At 41.9% G+C, this 25,452-nt stretch overlaps 1 long non-coding RNA gene across 1 annotated transcript in view; it reads right to left on the reverse strand.

Annotated features, from left to right (window-relative positions):
• The window catches only part of LOC138921673 (uncharacterized), a 41,223-nt gene that overhangs the window by 477 nt on the left and 15,294 nt on the right, over positions 1-25,452 (reverse strand). Inside the window, exon 2 of the long non-coding RNA XR_011434449.1 lies at positions 14,642-14,758. This is a non-coding gene — a long non-coding RNA (uncharacterized lncRNA). The remainder of the gene's footprint in view (positions 1-14,641; positions 14,759-25,452) is intronic.

The following is a 25,452-nucleotide window of genomic DNA, read 5'->3' on the forward strand; positions in this document are numbered from 1 at the left end:
CTTAATCATATCTTACTTAATTTTATATGCTCTATTCAAAGATAAGAACACCTCTGGTTTCCCAGTGGCCTCACAGGGACTGGTCACGAGCCAGAGTGGAGCCCGTTTCTGCACTCTGCATCCAGGCTCTGGCGAATCCACCACCTGCAGCCCAGAGCACAGGCAGCTGCTCCCGCAAACCCTGGACAGCAAGCTGAAGACGGACTATTCAGATTGCGTGTACGTCATCATCATTGCTTCGCTAATGGTGAATATTTATTTGCCACAAGGGATAAAATAATTTTTGCTCTCAACAAAAGTAAAAAATTTTATGAAACAGAGATTTAAGAGGTAACCAAAGCTATGCTGGTTAGGAAAAGCTATAAAGACTACTAAACAAAATATTCGTAGGACCATTTCACATAGCAGAATCAAAAGTTCTATTTTGAGAAGTAAAAACAAAACCCCAAATTAAATACTATTCCAGAGAAACACATTTTGAGTCTTACCCCACTCTATTGTTGCAGGAGCTCTCATAGTTACAAGGCAGGATTAAAATTTCATTTAAAGAAGCTTGCAATAACATGGCCGTGTGTGGAAGGGAATGCGGCTCTGCGATGAGGAGGCCTGCCCTTAAACCCAGGTCCTATCACTGCCTAGGGCTGCACCTGAGGCGACCTGCTTAATCTCTCTCAGCGCCTCAGGTTCCTTATGTGGAATAAAGGGCTTAATAATCATATCAATCTCAAAAGATTGCTGTGTGATTAAAAACGTAGCATTTAAAGTTCTCGAAGCAGCCTGGGTACTTGGTAAGTACTCAACAGATATTAGATCACTATGACTATTGTTATTATCATCAGTGCTAGGTTACTAGGTCACTAACAACAAATATCCATGGAACGCGAATACTTCAGACGACACTGTGAGATGTTGCAAGGCAATAGTGGAAGAAGAAGGAAAAACGGTAAATATAGATGATAAAAACAAAAATATAAATGGTATAATAAAGCCTATCTAGGCTAAGTGGAATAATGTAAACAAATGTTACAAATGTTAAGTACTATTTACCCTGCTACTACCCATTACCATTAACAATCAATCAGTTACTAAATTATGCCCATGTTAACACTTACTCTCAGGACAATAGTCTTTTAAACAGGTGGCTACACAATTCTTATGAAAGTCTCAATCAAAGAACATTTTTTTGAAACAACTGTTAATTACTTAGCTTAAAAAGGAACATGTATCTCAAAACAGCAGCTAACATAATATTTATCTATAAAACACTGGAGAAAACCTCTTTAAAATAGAAATATCGGCATTATTAATCTTGTTATTGACATTCTAGTCAATGTAAGAAGTATGAAATGGAAATAAGAGGTATGCCCATTATCCTTTGCTGTGGTGCTGTGGTCTACGCAAAATTTCCAAGGAATAAACTGAAAATTAATATAAAACAATTTACTAATATGGTTGAAGACAAAGTAAATACAAATGATCAGTAAATATCTTAAATAATGTCATTAATAACAGTAAATCTAAGGATAAAAAGATTTTTTTTCATAGTCACAATAAAAAAAAGGTTAAACACCTAGAAATAACTTAGAAAAGGGTAGGACTTCTACACTCCTCCCCTAAAGGAACCTATAACATTTTACCAAGAGACAAAAGAAAATTCGAATAAAGGTTATATACCATATTCTTATATGGGAGACTGAATCACAAAAATATCTACTTTTCATGGATTGATTTATAATTTTCAGTCAATTATAATAAAAATATCAGTGAAATTCCCTCCAATTTGGCAAGGTACTTGTGTCCTCTGGATGGATGGCTGAAGGGTAAGGTCAGATCTCATTTGGATTTAAGGAAATAGGAAATCACGTCGGTGCATCCTGGCTTAGAGTGAGGGCCATGCACATACACACGCACAGAGAAAGTCAGGAAGGAAATTACTTTCAAAATGTCTATTTCCGGGTGACGGGATTACGGATGGATTTAATTTTCCTATTGTCCTTCTATATTTGCCAAAATCTTTGCAATAACCACTTATTGATTTTAGGATTAGAGGAAATATATATTTCTAAGAGAAAAGAGAGAATGACAAAGCAAAGAAATAGCTTGAGCTTTGGAAGCGAGGATGAGCTCCAACAAAAATGATAATTTTGCCATGCTCAATAAAAACTGAATTGATTTACTGAAAAGCCACTTACAAGGTCTGTAAGCATATAGTTATTATTAAATCTTGTGCTAAAACCAGGCAACCACACAGGTAGAACCTACTAACTTGTTAATTATTGACCAAAAAACATTTAATGCCATATGCCTAGATTTGGCATTCAAGAAGAAGAAAAGGGACTACAGGTGAGAAAAGCCTAGAAATTTTCCAAAAACGAAGATGCCTTTTGAAGAGAAGAACGTATGTGGGTAGTTGGGACAGAAGAGTAATTGAACAGAGAAATGAGCTGTGAAGTGGCAGCCAATGAGGACAAGTAAACTCGGGAGATTCTGTCCTGGCTCTGGGTCAAGATTACCAAGGCTGCTGACTCAATTTGGTTTGCTTTACAGGGATTGACAGACGTCTCCCGTGAACTCAGCACACTATTAGATGCTGGGATAGTCACAAGTGCAGTGTAGAACATGGCCCTTGATCTCTAGGACCTTTCAATATGGCTGTGGAGGCAATATAACACATGAACAACTTGAAAATGAGACAAAAGAATAGACAGATTAAGCACCCATATGAGAGATCCAGAGAACTGGTGTGATAGAAGGCCACTGAAGGGTAAAATCTAGGGAGCAAAGCAGAAAGCAGAATGTTCATGCCCCAGGAAGCATGTCGTGACTTGTAAATTCATCCTAGCATCCTCTATTCCCCCTATGATGTTGCACAAGAATCTCAAGTCCTACAGGCCAGACAGTCTCCAGACTATAAGTCAGAAATTTAGCCCGTCTCTTAAAGAATAGCTTTGTTTCAAACCACATTTTTTTCACCATGTCAAGTCTTAAGCATCTCACTTTTCTCTGACCAAACCCTTACATTTCCTAAATTCATGAACCTGAAATGCCAAGATGTTTTCCACCAAAGTCAATTTATCCAAGCTGTGATCATGTAAGAGACTCGAGAGAAACCTGGTCTTAAAGAGCTTTGAATCAGCTGCAAAAAACCAGTGTGGGCAGCAGTCCAGGGGGAGGGTGTGCTTTCCATGTAGACAACTCTTGAGATCCATGTCAACATCAGATTGCATCAAAAATTTCAAAGAGAATTGAATTATTCAGTTTTCTTTGATTGGAATTCAGAGGCCAATGGAATTTAGGGTGAGATCTGAAGATATGAGGCCTTTGTTTTTAAAGAGATACCAAGGCCTTAAAGTGGTCAGAGATCACTCCAAAAGAGAGGGTTTCACATGACAGAAGGAATACCAGCTAACACACACGGTTGCGTTGGTTCCCAAGAGTAAACATGACACACAGCAATCATGGTAGGTTGACTTAATAAAATCCAATGCAATTCGTTACAGCAAGTATTTCATTATGTCATATGGGAACAAGATCTGTAGGAACTGGTGCGTTCTTTTACAGGGAATTAATTGAATCATCCAGGATATTTCTAGCACATGATGAAATTGAACGTGGACTGGAATTTAAGCATTCCTGGGATGAAGGTACTTGGCTTCACCTCCTATCCTTGTGTCAGGCAATAACACTGAGCATAAACACACTCAAAGTGCACTTCAGCTTCTTTGGTAGAATTTCTTTGACACCTGTTAAATTTTAAAGAGCTCTGTGAAAACCATTTTCTTAACTATTCAACTGGTTCTTGATTCATTTATGTGCATAGAAATGCTCTGAAAGCTTAAAATGGCAAGGACCCTACTTGCTGACATTTTTCTCTGGTGTTCATTCTCACTCTCCCTTGATACGGACTCCGCGTAAGTGGACAGCCCATGGGCCAGAATCACGCAGACCTGACACTGCTGTCCTGAGCTTCACTCCCAATTATTTTGATGAGTAAATATGACTTGCTCATGCTGTGGTTTTCCAATAAATTTCATCTGCAATCCATGGTCATTTAAGCCCCAATTCTGAATAGGTGAAAGCAAATCTTAAAGCTATGTCTATATGATTGAAATAACCAGATCTCCATCAGCTTGGTTATTTCAACCATCTTCACCACTGATGTGAATCAACGAACAGCCTTTTGTAGACATGCCATCTTGATAAAACCCAAAGTGCCAAACCAACATGCCTCAGAAAAGTTGACAGCACAGAGAGATGCTTACTTCCAGACACAACAACCTGCAATTCTCCTCAGTGGACCACATTCCTCACTCTTCTGTGTTGTTGTAAAAATTGTCCTCTTCTGAAATGCCCTTCTCTTCGTTGCCTGGCTAATCCCTTCAGGAGCCACCACCTGGTCATGAAAGCTGTATAGTTATTTACAGCCAGACCCAAGAAATTAGATTATAGAATTAATGCATTCTTTGGGGAAAAAACATCTGCTTTCTGTGTGCCAAGGCCCATATTCTGATTGCGAGGATGTCTTCTCTGATTGTGAGGTGCAGAGATCAGGCTCCCAGCAGCTTTCATACCATGGTGTGCCTTAAGCAAACACGCCCAAGGAATCAGGTAGCTTGTATTCAAATCCTGCTTGGTCATTTGCTAATTGTGTGACCATACGCAAGCTCTCTCAACTTCAGTTCCCTTCTATGTGAAAAAGGGGCAATGGCATTGCTTGCCTCATCAGGCTGATGGGAGAATTAAAGGAAGGATGTTTATACAGATAGTAGAGGAGCCTGGCACAGAGCAAAACTCAATCAAGATTAATTCAATCAGACCCACTGTTTTTCCTTTAATACTTTTTAGCTATTTATTTAAGCTAGGAATCTTTTTGTTTATATTTTGCATATATTTTATATATTAGTAATACAGTTTTCAGAAATTCATACAATCTAAATATATAATCCAAATGCTGAAAATGATTTTATAATGAATGAGGCCAAATCATTACTCTAGACAAGTCTATCTCCAATTTTATTAAGAAAGTGAATGAGAATATAGGCTTTGACACACAGAAAGCAGATGTTTTTTCCCCCAGGAATAGATCAATTATAATCTAAATTTCTTGAGTCTGGCTATGAATAACTATATAGCCTTCATGAGCAAACAGAATGATAGCATTTCTTATTTCTATATGTTCAGATCTATTCAATAGGAAAAAAAGAACAACTGGTCACGATAAAGTATGATCAAATAACTGTTGAGAAGATTTTTTTAAGTTATGGGCAAATTTTATTTTTTCTTCTCTGTCTACCATTTTGATTTTTTTCACACCCTATTTGTGTGTGTGTTTTTTAAGATTTCAAGCAAGAAACAAGAATAGCAGAAAATTCAGAATCTCCTTGTTATGAGAGCTTCAGGCTTGGAGAATCTGAAAGTCCTTTCTGCAAATGACTGACAAGTGCTGAGTCTGACGATTTTAAAAAGCAAAGAAACAAAAACACAAACAAATCCTAGTGAGATTATTGAATTTCAAGGACAAAGTGAAAATCCAGAACTTTACCAAATAGAAAAAAAAAATAGGTTACCTGAAAAAACAAAATCAGTTTTCATCCTATTTTCTATCCAGACTGAATTCCAGAGGGTAACAGAGACGTGCTCTCAGGAAGCTGAGGAAAAAGCATTTTGAGCCTCAAACTCCATGACCAGATAAAGTGTCAATGCATCATGAGGAAAAATAAAGATATTGTTATACACGCAATGGTGTAAAAACTTACCATTCAGGCATCTCCTCTGGGTGGAAAAACATAAAATATAAAAGAGGAGCTTAAAGCTAAAGAGGAATTTTAAAAAAAGATGACATGTTACAAGAGGATGACGAAAAAAATACTAACACTTATAGTCGTCTAAACTATTTTTATAATGTGGTTATGAAGCTCAATGTAATTAATAAGAAATGCCAGAAGAAACAGAGGAATAGGGTATTAAAAATTAGTAAGTCTAGAAAATTCCAAATGATTTAATCAAAATAAAGAAAGTAGGGGATGAGGACAAATTAAAGCATGCTACTCGTCTTGTTATGTCAGAGGGAGGAGGAAGTTTTAGATTCAGATTAATTCTCAATGTTAATTAAAATATATAGACAACTATATTTGCTAAAATTATAAGGAGGGATAGCTCAGATTTAACGTGAGAAGGTTCTCTGTAAGGGTGTGAATGTGGGAGGTGTAGGTCAGTGGGGGCCATGATTGGAGATCAGCGACCACAACAAGGACAGTCTATCAAAATGATAATGTGTGCCCCCGACCCTCACTCTATTTCTAGGAAGTCAGTTACAGAATTCTTGCACATGGGCATAAAGACATGTATATATTTAGCTTTGTAGAACCCAACCCAAGTGTTCTTCTAAGTGGAATTGATTTATAAGGTATGTGCTCCTTAATGTGGAATACTATGTAAGCATTAAAAAGATTAAAGTAGATTTATTAACAGTGACATGGAAAGATATATTGTTATGTGAAACGTGCTGAAAGTAGTATATATGATGTGATCTCAGTTGACGAAACTTGAAAACTCAATGTGTGTGTGTATTTATGCACATTTATGTATATAATACATAGAAAAACATGGCCCACGCAAAGTAAGTAGAGGAGTAGCATTGGAGATACACTCAGCAAAGAAGGATTTTTAAATTTTACTGCATATGTTTGCATTCTGGATATTTTTTACAATAAATATGTATTACTTTTATAGTTTTATAAACAAACAAAACAAGAAAAAGGAGAAGCATTGTATTTTATTGTTTGAAAACTACAAAACCAACTTGTTTTGGAGAGAGTGGAGAGATGCAGATTATATCGTTAGAAATGGGATGCATATTAGATTTTATGTGGCTGCCTAAGCACACCGTGAAACCCAGCTATTGGGAGGAAAGAGGAAAGGAAGGAAGGAAAGAAGGGAGGGAGGAAGGAAGGAAGTAGGACCTAGCAAGTATTTGAGTGGGCAGACATGGCCTCATTCAACAGAAAACAGCCTCTTTCAAACCTGCATGTGGCTTAAATTTGCATTTGGCCTCTCTTCGGTGAAATGTGGCATTTGTCTCTGAAGAGGTAAAGGGTCTCTTCAAGAAACCCTTCCATCTGCATACAGGAGCTAAAACTGCTACAGGGCCAGGCAAGCCCATACAGGCTGTCGGGGCAGCAATTATTTTACCTTTGGGAACTGAAACTATTTCTGCTCAAAAACAAAGTTTGCAGAGACAGCACTTTCACATTTGGCTCCATAATGCTACACTCAAAAAAACGATTTGCTATGGAAAACAGATAACAAAGTGGGTGCCTATCAGTTGTCCTAGAAAAAGAACCCAAAGACAACACCAGCCCGTATGTTTATCAATCTTCCTCTCCACGTTTATTGAACTTCCATTCTGTGACTAGGTACAGAGGGTAAAATATTAAAAGGCCATCATCTGGGTCCTGAAGGGGCTGAGAGAAGACTAGAAATTGTCGTAGGTAGCTGATTGTAGCGCAGTTTGGGGAGTTCTACAACAGAGGTGAATAGACACAGTGCATCCCGGCTGGGCTGCTTTGGGGGCTATGCAGCTCTGAGCAAGCGGTTTAATCTGTTTGTGCCTCACTTTCCTCATTCATCAAATAGATATAATAATTGCACTACTTCCTAACAGCGTTCTGGGGACTGAGATGACACCCACAAACCCATGCACAAAGTGAGCAGTCGGTGACAGTTAGCTGGTGTTACTTGGGGAGCAGCATAAGGTCTTGGACTCAGACTCCCAGTTTGAAACTTTCTTGTGGGAAGTGATAAGTTATTACATTGAGTCTTAGGTTTCTCATTCAAAATCGGTGGATGACAAAAGTCCCTGCATGAGAGGCTCTTGTGCAGATTGAACCAGATAATCCATGAGGACCCGGGGCAGAGACTGGCACATAAGAATTCACTTCCTGTTAGTCATTATCACTATCACAATGTTCAAAAGCAGAAAGGAAATAACACTAACTCTTCCTCAGGGTGACGGAGAATGTTCTGAAGAGGAGGAAGGTGGTCTTAAATAATTAGCAGCAGTGCTCCATGCAGAGGAGGTGAAGGAGGGACCTAGCCAGCCAAGAAAACAGCAGGGGCAAAGGCACAGAGAATTTAATAATGAGGATGACGGACTGGAGCTCAGATGAGAAATTATCAACCAGAGAACTTCATCAATGCATACGGGGTTATTGGAGAAAGTAGGGTAGAGCAATGGTGTGCGGTGTGAGCAAACCATACACGGATTCCCTAGAAAGACAACATCAAAAGGCAGGAGGAACCAGGAAAGGAAGTTCAAGAGGAAAGCTAAGAGAGGCCGGAGCCGATGAAATAAAAGAGGCTGAGAATGGAAAGAGTTTTAGTAAGAGCAGCTGGTCAGCCATGCCAAATGTTGCATAAATGTCAAGTAGCGTGACAGGGAAAATTGGAGCCATTGAACTGGCCGATTGGGAGGGATGCTGGTGAGAGAGCAGTTTTAATTGTCCATGTTGGTGGAAGCCAGACTGAAATGGGCTGAGGAATTAATGAGATGTGAAGACACTAAGTCTAAGTATAGACCTCTTTCATGAAGTTTAGTGATTAAGAAAGTGAGAGAACACAGTCTCAGAGAAACTAGAAGACATTAATTTTTAAATGTCCAAACAAGCAAAATTCACTTTTGGTAAAGAGGGTAAACTTCCTAAGGCATCCAGAAAACTAAAGGGGGAAAATGAAGATGAAAAAGGAACTCAATACTTTGTTTACATGGGATTAGACAATTACGGTGAAGGGGGGGTGGGGCAGAAAGTTGACAAAACTTTAAGTAACTAGAAAAGTAAGATTCAAAAAAAGGAAAGAGGAGAGAGCCAAGGACAGTCTTGTGGATTTGTTGAAAGAGCAAGAGACAAGCTTAAACTCCCCAAAAGGAAGTGATCAAAACAGAAAAGCTTTCCTCTCTGCCCCTCAGACTGAGTCAGGACACAGACACTTCAGAGAACATGTCCAAGTGAGAGTTCGGAACCCTCTGTGCTGAAGGGTCCTCAGCTCTCAGCCACGGGCAAACCACTGAGCGGGAAGACCTCCACGCACAGCTACAGAGGTTTGTCTCCAGCTGGAGTTAGGGTCCCCTTTAGCCAGAGCCAGACTCCAGTCCTTTCTTGGAATATTTATCCACCTGAGACAGTTTGCCAAAAAGTAAACTGGTCCTGAACAAGCCAGCCTGAGAAATTTGAGAGATATAGGAAATGACTGCCAGGCAACATCAATGATTGAATTTTGGAATGAAAGAGAATATTGGATGTTTTTTTCTGGAATATCTGGAAAAATCTGCCTTGGAATGTTTCAATCAGCTCTTGGGTCATAGGCCAAGTGTTTTTAGAAATTGATCAGTTGCTTTGTCCCGTGTGGTTCCCAGTTCCCATATCTGTAGAATAAGGAGGATCAGATTAGTTTTAAGCCCCTCCAGCTCTGAACATTATGAAATTTAATGGTTCTCTCCTTCGCGTCTCCTCCATTTTCACAGGAGGACCTGTCCCTGATACAGCGCTAGTGCTCTATCTTCCTAACCATATTGTGAGCCTCAACTTGTATTGGTTTCCTTCTTTTGTCTAAAAGAAGTTAGAAAATGTGTTAAAGATAAGACAGTTTTAGGACGGGCTGGGTGAGGCCACTTCTTTCTTATCCAACCAGGGGGCTTTTATGTGGAAAACACCCCTTTGCAAGGCCGAGCCTGCTGGCTGGAAGTAAACATTGTGATGAAACAGTCTGTAAAGAAGAACTGGTTCTTACACGAAGAAATTAAGGCCTACACCCGGTGCAATAGCGAATGCCTTCCCGAAATGTTTTCCTGTTATTATGTAAACACAAGCTAAGTGGGTCTGTTAGAGATAATTGCTAATATTCCCCTAACCTAGTGATTTGGGGAAGAATAAAAGGATGTGGGAATTATTAAGAGAAGACACAGGCAATGGGGGAAGGGCCAGTTTACATGTAACAACCAAATGCATGTTTCGTAGGTCAGAGATTTTGAGAAATTGTTTTTATACCTGGTTTCTATTTCTATTTCTATTCTGGTTACTAAGCCGACAGATGATTTCTCAGGATCTTTGAGTGCTTTCTCCTTCTTGTATGAGCTATGTGTGTTGAAATACCTTTTGCATCTTGAAAGTAAATGTAGACAAAAACTCATATCTAAGTCATGATAACATTTAAATTGTGAATACACAATTTTTAGAGATGAGAGTATTTTATTTTTAGTGCATTTTAATCTATTCTCATCATATTCTCTTTTGCTAACTTATTTCATAGAAAAAGAACTAAGAACTCAGCTTTCAATCAACCTCATGGCAAAGAAGTAGAAAGCCTTCTGTAAGAACTCGCAGTTTGGCAAACTCTACCTGATTTCGGTGTCCATGGGAAGGCAAATGCTTGTGCAGACCCCACATGAGATTTGGAGTTTCTAACCCGAGGAGGGGATGAGCCCTCCAGGTGACAAGGGGTCTGGCAGGGTTGCCATGCCTCTGCTGCCCTTTAGACCCCCTGAGACACAGGGATGGCCACAGTGCCTGAGCGAAATTCTCCTGGAGTCCCGTCAGGCAGCGCTGCAGGCAGGGCTGTGGGTGTGAGACAGAACCCTGCTCTGTACAGCGGGCCTCTTCCCAAGCAGCCGGGCCCCTCTGCCTTTCACTGCCCTTCCAGATACGTGTCCTTGCTCAACAAGCACTAAAAACCCCAACAACCTGGAAGAGACCAGGGCTCTAACAGACAGCAAACTCCAGAATTTTAAATTCTGGCCAAGATTCTAGTGTTTGTTTTGCCTCTGACTCGGTGGAGACCTTGAGCCACCAGCAAAATGTCTTGGTGACTGAATTTACCTCTCCATGAAACATCTGCCTGCTCCTCGGGGTTGTGAAATAAAACGTCCTCAGAGGTTGTGAACTCCCATGTTTGCACAGTCTTTTCTCTAGCGTTTAAAGTTTGCTGAGGTAATCCAGATGGAGGCATGCAGCAAAATCAGAATTCAAATGATCCAGGTGGAAGCGAGTTACTATTGTTGTGTGATGAATGCGGCCGCACCAAACTGAGTTATACTAGCAGGAAGAGCAAGCAGCCTGCACCACCTCCACGAGCTGCTCCATTCCTGGTGGGAGTCTGTCTTTTATCCTTGCTGAGTGACTCCTGGACAGAGTGTGCTCGGGAGACCAGGGTGACACAGCAGGGTTAGGGCTTAATTTTTCTTATATTCTGATTAGGGGAAACAGTGTGAATCCAGAAAGACGTCATTGAGTGCAAATGCAAGCCTGGAGCTGGGCCCACTGGGCGTGAACCTCAGGAGCTATTAATCTACAACCTCCAATTTATAAATATGCAGGAGACTGAGTCAGTAGAAAAAAAAATAATTTTAAACATCTGTGGTATTCTTTCTGTTCCAGATTAATTACACCGCTTGTTTGTTGACGCTGACCAGAATTTTCAATCTTCTGATGCTATGCTTGGAACATCGTATTTTTCTATGTGTTTATCATTTATGAGCCATGAAAATTTATTTCTGCCACAGCCTGTCTTTCATAATTTATTTTAGGTCCTAATTTTGTTCTTTTGCTCACCTGCCCTAAACTTCTTGATTTTCCTTTTATGCTGAGCAATATGTAACTCTTTTTCATAAAGTATTTATTATTACTATGAAGAGAGACACCTTGTTAATACACTGTCCCACACACATACACGTGATTCAATCAAAGTGATGATATAAATGAAAACCCACACATGCTGTTTAATCATTTGGAGAGGTTGATAATTATTTCCAATCAGCTAGGATCACTCTCCCAGTTCAAAGGATTGTTAATGAGAACCAAATTTGTTAATAGAGCAGCCCTTTTCTATAAGTGGGAGAAGGTGTCAGGAAAGTCTTTCCAGAAGTTGCTGTTCAGCCTTCATATTATACAATCATAAAGCTATACTCTCCCTCTGGGTCAGCCAAGTGTCCAACTGCTAAACTCTCCATCCTGTCATCCATGGAGGTATCTTTTCTGAGCTGAATCCCTGGCAGCTCTAAATAGAGGAGAATCACAGAGGGTTTTTTTTTCTAGAATAGATCAATTTGGAAATGAGAAATGGGCAGCCCTTCAAACCTGTAAAGCAGCCATCACACACACTTCCACCTCCAGTCTGCCTTAAGAGTCTTTCCCCCTTCTCTTGCCCCTCCCGCAACCAATGTGTGGTGCCTTCTCTGCCGCCAGGATGGCCGAAGAGCTCCTGTTTGGGGACTCAAGCTCCCTTCCCTCACTCTTGGCCCCAAGAGCTTCTCCTCAGACCTAGCCTACTCCCATGACCTTTGTTTGCTCTTTACCAAACACTGGAGGTGTTGGCCAGCCTTGGGTTTCTTTTTAACCTCACCACAATCTAGTTTATTCCCTAAGTTTTCTGTCTTCAGGCTGAGGCACAGTCTAGGCACCAGCCCACCTTCCTTCCTCCTCCCAATGATAAACCCACAAGCTCTTTTTGTTTTGTGTTTTTACTGAGAATCACCAAGGAGCAAAAGAAAAATAATAGAAGAACCCACATGGAAGAGGTGTGACTGTATAAGAACTTATATAATTGCTTATTTCAACAATAGCCACTTATTGATCACCTCGTACCTGTTCAGCACTGCCCCCTAGGATCTAATGGTTATTGTTTCTGAGCTATGCTTCTGGGATGATCTCAGAAGCCCCAGCAGCCACTCACTTGCCTTGACAAATAGCTTACTAACCTCTACTTCCATCAACAAGGAGGGCAAAATAGAAAGTGAGCAGTGCTCTATCCTTGGGTAATTTTTATTTCTCTACAGCTCTTCAGATAGGTAGTATATGTGTTCTTGGTCTCCTGCCCTATGGATGTTAAGATTATGATATAAATTAAATTAAACTAAAATACACACACACACAAGACGTAACTCTAATAATAGTGGAATTATTTGACATTGAGACTATTTTGGAAACTTCAGAATATCTGCTCATTTTCTCACACTTGCCCCACCTGATTCCCTCTACTATTGTGTTTTGACCAATGAGGGCATTCTTCTGGAACCCAGTAATTTAGCATCTATCTGGTGCTGTGCTCATAAACTGGCTCTCTGAAAAGGACCAATGAACAACTGTCCTGATTCATAATGTTTGCTGATTTCTGTAATGTAAACACTTCCACTGTGGTCAGTTTCGAGCTACGATGATTTAACAACCAGCTGGCAAGTGCTTTTGCAAGCCAGTCGGAACCAGTTCTAGCACAACACTTATCCTTCCAGTCTCTCCCTTATCAAAACGTGTTCTGTGCCTCATCTCCAAAAGACTGTTTCAGAATTGCCTTTCATTTGGAAAAGCTTGTAATAAGTAAGTCCCAGCAGAATATTAATGGCTGAATGAAAAAGGTTCACTGTGTTAACGCTGCCAAGGGCACCTGTCCTGTCATGGAGGGCTCCTGGAAGACGGCCTCAAGCCAACAGATGGAATCCACTGTCAGCACTGGCAAGGCCTCTAGGCTGAGAGTGCACCCCTCCGGCCGCCCAAGGAGGGACAGGGGAACAGCATGCTGAATGCCAGTAGGGGCACAAGGCAGCTAAAAGCACAGACTCTAAGCTAGAATGCCAAGGTTTGTGACACTGGGCAAGTTACCTGACCTCTCTGTGCCTTAGTTCCTCATGTGTAAAATGCGGTTAGTAATATTCTATTTTATGGATTCTAAGTTGTCCTCTATTGTAAAACATACCATTATTTTTATGTTCCATTAAGAAATTTTAAAATGCTGCCAATTAAACTATGACATGCCAGCAAAAGTAAGACACATTTTAATTTCACAGATGCTGAAATGTGAGAGAGAAATACATTTTGGAATCGAATTATGGGAGTACCTACCTCGTAGGTTGTTGAAAACATTAAATGAGTTGATATATGTAAGTGCTTTGCACAGGGCCTGGCTCTTTGTAGGAGCTATGATTTTGAAATTACAGATTTTGCTATTATAATATCATTATTATTACAAAGAGATTAACGAAAATAAAAAAATGCAAAATATCTAACTCAAACATTGAAACTTAAAATTTCCTCACAAGACTAAGTATGAACGAAAGTGGTTCTAAACTTGCATTTTTCAAGCTATTTTTCTGATATCCACATGGGCCCCAGGGGCTGCAGCAGAAAAGAAATAGGGTGAGGGTAAGTGGGAGGCGAAGGCCAAGGAGGAAAATTCTCAGTCACCAATTCAAACTCAGCCACAGCGGCTCCATTTTCATCAATGGAATACATTGGAGTTCAAGGTCAGGTTTCACTGTAACTGTGTTTCTGTGCTTAAATGTACAGAGGTTGTGCCCAGCCAGCTCACAAAACACTTGCTCCTTAGATAGGGACCTTGGAAGCTGCACAGAATTGTCTTTCCCAGGAGTAAGCTAATGCTCACTCAAATTCACAGATCCTGAGTCCAGAAAGAGCTCTTTCTGGCCAGGGACGTAAGCAGCTGCCTTCCCCTCTCCAGCAGCCTGCACCATCCGCCCTCTGCCAGCCACGGCCAGCACCCCCAAAACGGCTCTGTCTTGACTGGAGCTTTTTAAATTTTCAAGCCGGGTAAGCAAGGCCTGTAGCAGGAAATTTAAATACAATAGCAAAGTTTAGACCTCAGCCGCCTCTCGGCTCCAGGGCTCATGATGGCTGCACACCGTCTCACAAGCCTGTGTCAGGCCTGCGTCCAAAACAGCTCGTATCCCTCTCAGAAACAACGCGTCAAGCAGGAGCTGAAAGCAGAAAACACAACACATTTTTGGACAGAAGTTGAAAATCTCCTTAAAAGTACTCAGCACCTCCCTCAAGATCCAGGTCAATGAAAAAAATATATGAAAGATAAGTGAAGAAAAAGAAAGAAAATACAAAAAAGCTGTTGCACTGATTTCAACTATATAACAAATGTATGTAGATAGGGAGAACACTATCTGAAAACAGAACAAAATAGTTGTTTTGGGGCATGGTGAAAGTGGAAGATTAAAAAATTTTATGTTCTTGTTCGATATTGCTATATTTGTCTTTTATCAAAAACATCAAAACACCTCTCATACATTCGTTCAACATTTATTGTACACATAGCTTGATTTTACCTTAGTTTGCTCCACCTCAGCCTCATCTTTTCTTCACTTCTCTTCTGTCTTCAGGGGTTTAAGTCCTTGAATATCTGTGCCTTGGGTGTACGTGCTTGACTACACAATCACGCTCTGTGATGGCAAAGGAGTGTCTCTTTGTTCCCTGTGAACCTTAGCTACTCCCCTCCCATGGATAGTATGATACTTGAGTTGCTTAAAACAAGTTCAAGTTTACAAGTTCGGCTAACATACCAGATGAATTACAGCAAAGAATCCTCTTGCTTTCCCCTGGGAGAGTTGGTGCTTCCTAAGACAGCCTAAAGAGCATCTGAACTGCAGGGCCACTGTTTGGAAAGGGTGCGGGTGCTCACTTAGAATAAGAACAGAGGGCAGCCAAGGCTCAGCGAGAGAAGCAGAGCGACCATGAGTGAGGTAGAACAGGATTTACTGTAGGAGCTAAGCTTTACACAAGTCTGAGAGCTGGCGGAAAAGTTAAGTCTATGCAAGTCGCTTCTCTAACTAATATTGGCATGAAGTTGCAGACCTGGGCCGGTAGTCACGAAAGAGCAAGATAAACTGGAACCCCTGAGGACAAACTGGAGCTCACATCTGCCATCACCCTCTGTCTCAAGGACAGGTGATCTGCATGATAAAGCCAACAGGATTACCATGGAGTTGCAAATGCATCTGGCTGGGAACTCAGGGAAGCTGAAAGAGGATCTAGGGGCTGCTGGAGGAGCTGTGGACTTGGGTGGTCCACAAGACAGCTAACAGATCAGCATCAACATGCAGACCTGCCTTGCGCCACACCCACCTTCGATGGGCAAACAATGGCTGCTGCTTCACTTTCCCCTTATAAATCTTGTTTAAATGTATCTTGTGCTCAATAGTAACCTGGAACCATACAGGGAAAGGGACTATGGGAAACATTGCTTCAAGTTAGCAAATTACACAAAGTCACTTAGACCAATCCACTTCATTCCCTAGAATGAGTTTGTAGAAACAACTGCTATAATAATTCTAAATTCAATTTAATCCTAGGCTTGGCACCCAATCTTGAGGCACTGGAATTTCCAGAAGACCTGCCTAAAGGTCTTATTCGCGTGCCTAAATTTAGAGATGAAGATGTCAATACAATGGGAGATCCTTATAGAAAGGGTTAGAAATCAAGGATTCAGACTACGGACTGTCGGAAGCTGTACTAATGGTCGTGTCTTCTGTTGCATCAAAAGTAACTACCAGTAATGTACTAAGGAATTTTCCAAATGCCTTAATTGTCCCTGTCCCCTTCCAAAAAAAATAAACCACAGAGAATCAGGGGGAGAAGGGGCAGGTTGCTCTTTGCTTGAAGAAACCTTTCTTATATTCATTACAAAAAGCAGCAGCCAAACATTTACTGAGGACCTAGTCAGTTCTTCTCAGGGGTTAGACACTGCTCAGACAGCGTCCTACATGGGGATGTCTTAAGGAAGGATCGGGGCAAGGGTCGGAATCAGTTCTCAACATGTTTGAACAGAGAGCTGCTATGCAACCACCTCACACCTAAGCAAAATGCTGGCCACTGGCCCTAAGCCGAGGCAAGGCCAAGGGCAGGTGCAGGAACTGGCACAAGGGGCATTCTCTCAGAGACAAGACAGTCCTTGCAGACGCCCCATACCAAAGTGCACCTGAGACCTCTAGTATGAAATTATGTACAAATATCCATCCCAAAGTTACAGCACCCAACTAAAAGCATCATCACCATCATCGTCACTGTTATCATCATTGTCATGACTACTGCTACCTACACAATCTGCAAATTGCAGGACTTCTGCCCTTCTACACAGACATGGAGTCCAGGGAAATACCTATGTGGGTGAGAGCAACTGCAGGCAATAGACCCAGTCCATAGAGGGTGAGTGACTGGATAGGGGCCAGAAAAATCTCTACTTTTATTTCTCCCAGTTGGTAGGATAAGAACATTGTGCGTTGGTAAAGACCACTGCTGTGCCTCTTTCCTTTCCAAAAGGCAGGCCGGACATCATTATTTTGGAAACGACATTTTTTACATTCGTGAGTTGGGTTGGGTTTTGTTTTGCTGAGGTTGTTTTCTGTATAATGATTATTCACATACACCTGACTAACCACCTGTCAAATTAAAAGTCAAGGGCCTCCCTTCAGGAATTTTGAGGATTTATTTTCTCCACCACAGAGGCCTCATGAGGAGTTACCTGTTAGAACCAGCTGGATCACCACAGCTGATTGAATGCTCACAATTGCCCCACAGTCCTTTCCACCACTTCTAAGAGTCCAGGCAGGTTCCTGGGAGGTCTGATTCAACTGTAGAATGTTGAGTCGAAGTAAGTTGAGAAAATGGTGTCATCTCTCTCGCATTTGGATGCAGAGTGTCACAATAACATCCATCCTATTAGTCTCGGTAAGGTTTATTTGACTGTATCTGCATTTATTCTAAAGTAGCTAGTCAGAATCTTGACCTGCCATGGATCACATGTTGTCCTATCCAAGCTAATTGGTAATACCAAAAATGTGCCTAATAATGGATTTTCACTGGCATCAAAGAAATATAATCAAGTGAAAGCAGCTGAATTGAAACATTCGTATCAACTCTAGTCACTACATTGGGGTTTCTTAGTTATTCCTCCATGGTGAGCCAATAGGTATTAAATGTGTGTACATTAAGTGGAAACAATTCTTCAAGTCAAGTGAAAACTCTAGCCATTTCAATATTTCACTAATCTACAGGATTAAGGAAAAGCAGCTGACTTTTAAATTCATCTAATTTTTATTAATTATTATGGTGATATATAAAATTATGCTCATCAGTATAAAATAGATCTGTTTAGTCATTTAGTTCATCAGTATTTTATGCATTTATAAATTTTATAAAATATAAGTATATACAATAGTATTTTCTGCTATGTTTCACTAGAGAATAAAATTAATTTTGAAAATTAATTTTGAAAAATTATATATGTTTATTGGTCTTTTCTACTAGTCTCAGAATTCTCTGACAAAAAAAATTTTACCCTTGTGGCCGGCCCAGTAGCATAGTGGTTAAGTTGGTGCACCCCACTTTGGGGGCCCAGGGTTCACAGAGTTCAGATCCCAGGCACATGCCTGCATACTGCTCATCAAGCCATGCTGTGGTGGCATCCCACATACACAATAGAGGAAGACTGGCACAGATGTTAGCTCAGGGACAATCTTCCTCAAGTGAAAAAAAATATTGCCCTCAAAAATAAAACATAAATATCCAGAATTTGAAAGCATACGACAATGAAGAAATAATCACATTTATATTTATTAAATATAATAAAAAGGTAGTATATACCATCACTGAGAATGTGCTATATGCCAGGAGCCATACTAAGCATATTATGCCTGTTTTCTTTTTTAATCCTCATAACACTTCTATATGTAAGTACTATTGGATTTAGACCCATTTCACACATGAATAACTTAAGATATAGACATTAAGCAAATATTCAAGGTGACCTCGATGGTAAGTCGTAGAGCTGGAGTTTCAGTCACAGTTCTGATTCTAGAGTCTGAGCTCTTGGAAATCCAACCATTGTAGTGATGAACCAGTGGTCCTTAAACTGTAGGGATCACTCTGAGAATCTGAGAAAAGTTACGGAAGCTCTCCTGAGAAAAATGCACCCTACACACACACACTTACACTACCTACACTTTCAAAGGGTTTCTAGACCTCCTTGAAGACCATCCAGAGTTTCCTTGGGGTTCACAAGGCCCAAATCATGGAACTCCAATTTGAATGTTTCCTTAAGTATCAATGTGTGGGAATTTGGTTGCTGTTTAAGAAGCTGCGCTGTGCTAATGAAAACATCACATGAACGTGGAGAAAGAGTGACCTGAATCCTCAGACACTTGAAGCCCTACCAATGGCCAGGGCAGTGAGTCAGATGAAGGAGTCCTGCTCTAAGCGTGTCTGTGTTAGGCTCTTCTAGTTACCGAAAAGAAATGAGGAAGAGGTGGTTGGTGTAAAGACACACTGGAGAAACCTCACAGATATAAGGAACTGTGGTAGGGCCAGAACTTTCTGAGCATGAACTCAGACCAGACCAGGTCCAAGACAGGCATCCAGACGGCAGCAGGAACTGGTGGGTTTCACCCTGACGGTCATTCTCTCCTTGTCCACTCTGCTCTCTTTTTTCTGACTTCCTTATTCTTTACTCCGGATGGTATACAGCAGTCCCCCCTTTTCCATGGTTTTACTTTCTGTGGTTTCAGTTACCTGTGGTCAACCGTGGTCCAAAAATATTGGAAAATTCCAGAAATAAATAATTCCTAAGTTTTAAATGGTGCCCTGCTCTGAGTAGTGTGATAAAATACCCCGCCACCCCTTTCTGGTCTGCTGAGGATGGGAATCACCTTTTTGTCCCGCAGACCCGCACTGTGTCTGTTCCCTGCCCATCAGTCGATTAGCCGCCGGCGGTAATCAGACCAGCTGCACGGTATCGCGGATCCTGTGTTCAAGTCACCCTTGTGCTACGTTATAACGGCCCCAAGGTTCAAGAGGAGTGATGCCGGCCATTTGGATGTGCCAAAGAGAAGGCATAAAGTGCTTCCTTTAGGTGAAAAGGTGGAAGTTCTGGACTGAACAAAAGAAAAAAAATCACATGCAGAGGTTGCTAAGATCTATGGTAACTTTTATTACGGAATATTGTTATAATTGTTTTATTTTATTAGTAGTTATTGTTAATTTCTTACTGTGCTTAATTTATAAAATAAATTTTATCATAGGTATGTATGTATAGCAAAAAAGCATAGTCTACATGGGGTTTGGCACTGTCCGCAGTTTCAAACGTCCATGGGGGTCTTGAAACTACCCTCGCAGATGAGGGAGCCTCCTGTAGCTCCTCCCACAGGGACTCCTATGTGTAAGCATAACCTCTCAATTTTTGCAGACGCTGGTTTCTACTTCCTCATAACTTCAGGTTGCCATGACACCTCGTGGTTCTAACTTTACCTCAGGGCTTCTCTCTTGTGTCTTTTCAGTTACTATTTCCACCGAAGGAATGGGGTTAGTTGCCCCATTCTTGCAGTATTTCCCAGTTCAAGAGCCTGACTGTAGCTAATGTTTTTTGCATGAGGTCATGCCACAGGTTTTTAACCAGCCTATAGTTTGTCTGTGCTTGTGACAGATGTCACCCCAACCCACTCAGCTGTGGCTGATGGCAGAGGGCAGGGGACTCCTCTGCAGAACGGAGCATGCACCAGCCTGGGTATGCTTTCCTCAGTACCAGCGATGTAGCCAGGGAATTTCCTGTGGACAGGAGCATGATAAACCATCTGGTACAGATCCTTGGGATAGGCTGGCTGTGAGAGACACCAGCGCAACTTTCCACTCTTCAAACTAGGTCCACCTACTGTTGGGGCCCCCGCACCAGGAGGTGGGTGTATGTTTAGATAGGGATTAAATGGCGATAGTAGTCCTCACTACTAATGAAAAGCCAGGGATTGGGGAAAACATCTGGATCTGAGAGCTGCCAGGTGTGCCCCTCATTTGCATGCCATCCAAGATACTTATGCCAAGAGATTTTTCTGTCAAGCTTCAGGATTTCCTGGTACACTTCACTTCACACTACACTTCACTGAGGGCTCAGCGAGCTTTTTAAGGAGGAAGTAGCTTAAAGGGCACTGTGACACATGCAGTATAATGGAGTCACAGAGTTAGACAGGATTTTAAACATCATCCAATCTACCCACATAATCTGCGGGGAGGGAGGCTATGCCTGAGAGAAGCTAAGTGCTAAAAGAGGAGCACAGGGAGAGCTGGCGGTCTCCAGGTTACTTCCTCCTTTATTACACCTGTGCTGTCAGCCACATTGGCTCTTCATTCCATGCTGTCACTGAGTGCTACCATTCTGCAGCAAAATAGAAAGATAGGAAAGCCTGTAAAACAATATCTCATGCTATAAAGACTCAACTCCAAATGTGTATTTCTGTAGGATCTCTCTAACTATAGGTATATGATTGATTGGAAACAATCTTAGACTAGAAAACTCATGGTGTCACTCAGAGACGTGAGTTAACCTCTATTTCTTCCTCTGAGAAATAGTGCTTCCTTATGCACTCATCATTTATCTAACAAATGTTAACTGGCTATCTGCTGTGCTCCGGGCTCTGAAAGTAAAATAATGTAGAAAAGTTGTCTTGCTCCTTAGAGCTCTTGCACTCTAGTAGGGGGAGCACAAGAGAACACCTGCTCCCCGGGATTATGGACGTGGTGACAAACTCGTGGTTGGAAGCAGGTCAGGAAAAGCTTGCCAGATGGACCCTGGAAATTCAAAGTTGCAGGTATAGGGGGAGTTAGCCAAGCAAGGGATGGGGCTGGGCAAGCAGATGAGGGACAGCGTTGCACATCTGGGAAGACGTGTGTAGGACTGAAGCACAGGGTTCAGGGGAGGATAGGGTGGGAATTGCAAGAGACGAAGCTGGCAAGTAAACAGGACCTGATAACAAAGAGTTTCACATACTATCCTCTCCATTGACCTATTGGCCATGAGTCATATAGCCAGATTTTTCACTTTAGAACAATTATTGTAATAGCTGTATGGAGAATGTGTACCAAGCACTTAAGACGGGAAGCATGAAAACACGTTAGCAGCCTTTTGCGGTAATTCAGAAGAGTGACAGTGGTGTTCTGACTTACGGCAGTGGCAATAGGACCAGAAAGAAGTGGGCATATTCTAGGGTTTTTGTTTTTGTTTTTGTTTTTGCTGAAGAAGATTCACCCTGAGCTAACATCCGTACCAATCTTCCTCTGCTTCTTTTGTATGTGGGTCACTGCAGCAGCATGGCTGCTGACAAGAGGTGTAGGTCTGTGCCCAGGAAGCAAACCCAGGCTGCTGAAGCTGAGCACCCTGAACTTAACCACTAGGCCACAGGGCTGGCCCCCTAGGGATTTTTAAAGATATAATTGAAAGGCATTGCAGACTGATTGTGTGCCAGGGGGAGTGAGGGATGTGAGGGGAGAAGGCGGAGGACAGGGTATAGCCACGTTCCTGATTTGGGTGGGGAAGCAGGCACCGGTTTGGCACATTTGAATGAGGTTCTGGTGAAACAGCCAAGCATAAAGTTCCTGTAGAAAACTTGGCAATAGACTCAGAGTAACGAAGAGGCTGGCTGGGAATGTAGCCATCAGCACGTGTAGGTCAGTGATACTCAGAACAGAGAGTGAGTGCACTGTCAGAATTACCTGGGCTGCTTTTTCTAACTGCACATGCCATCCCCTTGAAATCCCCCAATGCCTCTCCTGCTCACCCCTGACTGTGCTCCACTCCAAGTGTTGAACATGTCGGCCACAAGTAGGGTAAATCCTCACCACCAGTGCATGATGTGAGGAGAGGAGAGCAGGAATCAGTGCCCTTAAGGACACCCACAGCTCAGGGATGGGTTAAAAGAAGAGTGGCGACAGATCCTGAGGAGCATCCAGGGGGATGGAAAGAAGTCTCACAGAAGCCAGGAGAGGACAGATGTTGAACGGAGGGCACGGCCAATCTCATCAAACACGGTAGAGAAGTGATAAGAGAGAGAGCCCAAAAGTGTTAACACTCTGCATCACCCCCAGAGCTGCGACAAGGACCAAGCAAGGTCCTGCAAGTCGAGATGCTTTCTAAAACATGTTATACAACATGAGCAGTTATTATCATAACTAAGACTCAGCTCAGTTCCCACCAACTCTAGGAGTCCCTCCTGGGACCTTCCAGGCCACCCTCCTGCGGCTCCCTCAACACCAAGTTTAGTTGGCCTGCACACAGCACGAGCACAGTGCCCGGCCTACAGGAGGCAGAGGACACGTGCTGGTGCAACGAAGAGATGGTTAGCATTGCATCACTGCGTGTCACGACGCTCTTCAACACGGAAAAGAGTCAGGTTCAGATTGCTTTTCTTCTCCTTCTTCTCCCCAAAGCCCCCCAGTCCATAGTTGTACATTCTTGTTGCAGGTCGTTCTAGTTCTGCTACATGGGACACTGCCTCAGTATGGCTTGATGGCTTGACGGCTTGATGAGCGGTGCCACGTCTGCATCCAGGGTCCGAACCGGTGAAACCCTGGGCCACTGAAGTGGAGCATGCAAACTTAACAGCAGGGCCACAGGCCAGCCCCAGCTTTTTTTTTTTTTTTTTAAATAAAATCTAATACGCTTATTTCTTTTTCTTGACACATCCCTGTTTCTATTTTATGTATGCCCTCACAGTTTAGGAAAAACTAATCAGCTCCTTATAGTTATTGAGAAAAATACATGAAAAAATTATTTCCTATAGAAAAATTATTCCCTATAGAAAAAAGAAAGATAAAAAATTATTTCTTCCTCCGCATATCTCCTTTTCTGCTGGATGCCTTGTATCTCTCCAGATCCCATGTTTGTTGTCTGATTTCCAGCATGTTCATATCCAAATCAATCTGAACTAATTTTGCAAGTAAAATGTTTTGAGAGCTCACCCAAAGTGCTTCCCTAAATTCTAAACATTGAACATCTGCTTGGCTGGACTCACTGCTTGCTCTTGCAAGTCTGCTTAAACCTACCAATTTGACTTGTCATAATTTATGCTTTCAAAATCTATATTATTTATTGCCTTGATTACATTATCACAGGTGTTCTGTACTACTGATCTTTCCCCCAATTTTTCTTATATTCTCCTCTGAAATTCTCATTTTAATTTACCAGGAGGTCTTTTCTGCTCTTTCCCAGCTCTTGAAAACCTGCTCCTGACTCTCCTCCTGGCTCTAGCGTGTGTTTTTAAGGATGATAAACTCAGGAAGTTTATCTTTTGGACTTGCAGATTTTCAGGGCATTTACATTTCAGAGACCTACTTTTCATGAACAGATATTTTTACAAGGTGTTTCTACTAATCATCTATTTTTTATTCTCAGGTGCTTGTCTAGTTTTTCCTTGGCTGCGATGAGCTTTGCTGCTCTAGGAGCACGCACCCTTCCCCCACCACATTCCCTCTCGGCACCTACTCTCTCCTGCCCTTCCTCTTTCTCCTTTCATACCCAACAGGCAGCAGTGGAGAGAACAGCCCCACCCTGCAACCTTTGGTCAGAGCTATCTATTGCTTTCAGCCTCACCACCCACCCACTTCAACCTCAGGCCTGGATAACAGCAGATAGAGCACAGGTTGCCGGTGGTTGCTGAGCAAGTATCATAGGAACATGAACAAGTGCAGGAGACTCTCATGGGCCTCTGGCCCAGCCTACAGTCCACAAAGATGGAATGGATTTCTGCTTCTTCCTGAAGACGTGGAGTTCAAGGCAGAAGAAAGATAAAAAGAGAAGAGTTGCACATGCCTTGTCCAGATGACAGACAGATGCCTGCTAGTGTCCTCCCAGCCCAGCTCAGGATTTGTTAAAGACCAGAAGCACAAGGCACCCACACCGGCAGAGAGACAGACAGCTGTCAAAGTTCAGGAGCATCTTCTTCCATGCCGTGAATTTATTCAGCCCCCAGGACTTCTGGTCTTGTATCTCTCTGGACGCCACACTCACATGAGAGAGAAGCTTATTTACCAGGCCTGGGTCAAGAATTTCTGGGCCAGGGGCCAGCCTGGTGGCGCAACAGTTAAGTGTACACGTTTCACTTCTCGGCTGCCTGGGGTTCGCCGGTTCAGATTCCAGGTGGACATGGCACTGCTTGGCAAAAGCCATGCTGTGGTAGGCGTTCCATGTATAAAGTGGAGGAAGATGGGCACGGATGTTAGCTCAGGGCCAGTCTTCCTCGGCAAAAGGAGGAGGATTGGCAGTAGTTAGCTCAGGGCTAATCTTCCTCAAAAAAAAACAAAAAGCAAAAAAGAATTGCTGGGCCAGTCAGCTAATGGTCAGGAGCAAAGAGTTAATATAGATATGGACATTGGGCAAATTACTGTGAACCATGGAGCCATCCTATTTGCACATATTGCATCTTAAAATATCAGTTCTTACTTAGAGAAAATATTTGTTGCTCACCCTCCCACATCTCTGCCAAAGGGTCGCAGCTGTCTCAGCTGGTGTATTTTTTCTAGCAAACCTCTTAAACACCCTTGTCCTTGGCCAACAGTGGAAATAAAAACTATCAAGTTGCTTCATTTCTTCCAGTCTCTGGGAAAACAAAGGAAGGATAACAACTTGGAAAAGCCATCAGTTAAAATTTTAGTGTGCAAGTAAGATAAGATGTGTAACACCCTTAAGTCTCGTTGTGGTTATTTATAAAGTGGAGATAATTGTATCTATTTCTTAGAGTTGTTGTGAAGACTGAAGATGTATCTACTGTAGGGAACTCAGCATCTTACCTAGAAAGAGCTGGATAAACACAAGCTATAATTATGTCCGTGGGTTTCTGGGTTATCTTTC

Source organism: Equus caballus, chromosome 31 (assembly GCF_041296265.1).
Source record: "Equus caballus isolate H_3958 breed thoroughbred chromosome 31, TB-T2T, whole genome shotgun sequence".
NCBI classification, from domain to species: domain Eukaryota; kingdom Metazoa; phylum Chordata; class Mammalia; order Perissodactyla; family Equidae; genus Equus; species Equus caballus.